Below are 3,939 nucleotides of genomic sequence, written 5' to 3' on the forward strand. Positions count from 1 at the left end.
GTGAAACATCCCTCAGTATAAAAAAGGCTGTTTGACAAACGTACACCTAGAATTATGCTTTATGGCGAAAAGCTAAAGCCAATTTCCTCTAAAATCGTTCTAAAAAATTATGTGATGTAGTTTTTCCCTTTCATTGTCAGAAACTGTATCTTGTGATTGATCAGGAAATATATCTCTATCTATATCTAAGAGACATTTGAATGAGAAAACAGTATACTTGGAGGGTGGTAGAAATGTATTGAAAGTAGTGTTAGTAGAAGATTTGCTATTGGTCTTTCTCACAATTTGTCTGCATATCTCATCAGAATTAATAAAACATTCAAATTGTCTGACAATTTTTCAGTTGCTAGTATACTATTCACAACTTTTCTATTTTGATTATAATTTTTCTTTTATTCAAATTACTAGTGCCTGATTTTAGAACATTTTCCAAATAGGCATTTAATTTTTTCCCATTTTCATGGTGATTAGATGCGTTCTCAATGTGTGACAATTAGATGAGTGAGAGGCATTCTCAGACTCAAATAATATTGTTCCTCTGTACTAGAATTTTTCAAAATCCTCTACAGCAGTTATTTCTGGAAAACTCGATTGTTGACAGCCTTAAGTTTCCCTGTAAGTCAAGAAAACATTACAGGTTGTTTCTCTTATGTAAGAGTATCTTGGAAGCAACTATTTTCTCCACATTTTTAAATAGCAACTAGATTCGACCTATATTGACCTATTTTGACTTATATTTATGAGTCATCTGTTTTCCTTCCACAGATGAGAATATATGGCATTTACTTTTCTGGACTTATGTTTGTTTCTATCTTTTTGTTTCTCCTTCTTCTTTATGTATACTAGGACATTCTGTAGGTCACAGGATTTCATTCTTTTTCTTTCTTTTTTTGCCAATATTGGGGCTTGAAATCCAGGGCCTGGGTACTGTCCCTGAACTTGTTTTGCTCAAGGCTAGCACTCTACCACTTGAACCCAAGCACTCCTTCTGGCTTTTTCTTTTTTTTTTTTCATATATTTTTATTGTAAGTAATAGAAGGGTTACATGATATTTGCCAGATAGAAGGTGCATTAATTCCCATACATTGATACCCTTTCTCATGTCTTGGTCCCCATTTCCCTCCCCCTCACACCCACCCCTCATCTTGTTTTACCCCCTTCCCTATCCAATTTCAAATAACCAAATACAAATATATCCAATATATCAGATAACAAAGTGAGATACTGTAACAATATGTCCTTCTGGCTTTTTCTAAGGAGTTGAACACAGGGCTTCATGCACACTAGGCAAGCACTCTACCACTAAACAACAAGGATAAATAAAATCCATTATACATATTTACCACTTAAAAATGGGAATACTATGATACTGTTGGTTGGAATGTAAACTAGTTAAACCACTCTGAAAAGCAGTAGGAAGGTTCCTCAAATGACTAAACATAAAGTTTCCATATAACACAGCAATTCCACTCCTTGAAATTTATCCCCCAGACCACAAACCTTGCTCCACAAAAGCTACCAGCACAGCCATGTTTATTGTAGCACTTTTTTTTTTTTACCACTTCCAAGATTCAGAACTAATCCAGATGCGACTCACTGGTTGAATGGATCAAGGCAATAGAGGTCTTGATGAGACAAAGGACAAAGGATTAACCAGTTTAACAGTGATATTCACAAGACAATATGCTGGGAATGAACTTTACAAGTTGGGAGGGAGTGGGGGATAGGGAGGTGGGAGAAAACTATGGGAAAGGATGACAATGTTCAAGGAATAATATACTCACAACCTTATGAATGTAACTGCAACCTCTCTATACATCACCCTGATAGTAAAATTAAACCAAAAAGGAAATACAGCATACGCACACAATGAAATTCTATGTTTGCATCAGGAAGAATGATATTTCACCATTTGTAAAGAAATGAGAAAACTTGGAAAAAGTTATATCAAGTGAGGTAAGTCAGACCCAAAGAAACAGGATACATTATTCAGGATTCTAGATATTCACATAGTGAAAACAGAGGAGACTAGTCTTAGGAGATGATCACAAAGGCTCAATATCTATGTTAATATGACCATATACAATGATGTGTATTGAACTCCAAGAAATAGAAACAAGAGGTTTGTTGTTTGTTTTGGATTTCTGTACTTTTTTCTTGAATGTAATTTTGTATATTGTTTTGGATTTCTGTACTTTTTTCTTGCATGTAACTTTGTATATTTTGTGTAGAGTAATAGCCCAGAATTGGTAGGACAAAGGGTCAACAAATGTAGCAGTGTTACTCACTAGACACTAGGTTGAAAATTAACAATATAAGTTGAGGGAGAGGGGTGTTGGAAAGGAAAATCTGAGAGAAAATATGAGAGGAGTGACACTGTTCAAAAAGAAATGCAATTATTACCTGACTTTCATGTAATTGTAACTGCTCTGAATATTACATTTATAATAGCAATAATATACCCAATTATACATATATATTATATAAGATGGGTTTCTATGATGGGTTAGTGATGGAAAAGACTGCATATTACTCCATGGTCCTCAAAATACCAAGCATGAAAAACACAGCAGATGTAGGAATTCAGTTCCTTCTACCTACTAACCATACCCGCAGCCTTAGTCACACTTAGTTTCTGGTACTAAACTTTTATCCCAACCATGCTTCTTATTAGAATTCTCATGTTTACACATTAAGGAATTTTCAGTTTTTAGATAAATCATTTCTACAGTTCAGTGAATTTATCATGTGGATGTCATTTTTCACACTTAGAAGGTGAATGTGTGTGTCTAAGGAAGCTGAGTTTTGAAAAAAATGTTAGATATTATACTTTTACATCTTTTAAAAATTTCTTTTGTCAGTAATTGCAGACCTTAATTCAGGCAAATATTTATAAATTAAACCTGTTCCTATTCTCCTGAAATTTTCTTGGAATGCAAATACGTTCAAATTCTATCTCCTTCAGCAGCGTTTGAACTCTTTTCAGTGTTAGTCACCTTCTTTGTATGATAAGTTTGTTAGGATGGCTAAATGATTTTATGTTTGTAAACACCTTGCCAAGTACGTGCAAGGTAAGAAACCAGGGAGGTGACTCTTATCCTTACATTGGTACTGGAACAACTTGTGGAGCTACTAACATCAGCAGGCCTACTATTAGTAATGTTGAACTAGAAGGTCAAGAATGATTTTTGTCCCTGTTTGCCTGTATAAAGTTGTATTTGATTTTCTTTTGTATTTTTTAAATCTCTAAAATCATTTTCTCTGTATCTGCTCTTTTTTTTAAACCACCAAAATGAATTATTAATTAATTCTACTAAAATACCATTATATCTTTCCTTCATTCAACATAGTGCTTCACAATGAAATTAAAATTCCATAAAAGTCTGAAAATGCTTACTGATTAAGAAGAGCCAAGAATCTATTTTGTAGAACAAAAGCAGGTAATCGACAGAACCGGTGTAACAAGAGACAGGAAACATAAGAATGTAAAGTAAGAAATTAGAAGTAGTAATAATTGTTAGGATCGTATTTAGATATTTGACATAAATATAAATGGCAAATTATAAAGGATGTTTCTTTAAATAGGTCAATAGGATAAACATGTTTTTTTTCTAAACAGATCAGTCCAGTGGGTTAATGTTCCCTTGAGCCATACCTAGCAGATGGTGGGCTATTGTATGCAGGTATGTAATCACAGGTGCAAAACAGAGTGAGAAATGAGCTCTATATATTTTCTTTTAATAACTATCTTTTTCTCTTCTTCCTGGACACTTTTTTCTCCTTCTCCTCCTCCTCTTCCTTCTTCCTCCTCTTTCCTCCTCCTTTATCTCTTTCTCCTCCTTGTTCTTTATCATAGGGCTTAAACTTATGGCCTGTGTACTATCCATGAGCAAATTTGCTCAAGGCTAATGCTCTACCACTTTGAGCCACAGTTGTACT

This window comes from Megascapheus bottae, chromosome 3 (genome assembly GCF_031878675.1).
Source record: "Megascapheus bottae isolate mThoBot1 chromosome 3, mThoBot2.hap1, whole genome shotgun sequence".
NCBI lineage: Eukaryota > Metazoa > Chordata > Mammalia > Rodentia > Geomyidae > Megascapheus > Megascapheus bottae.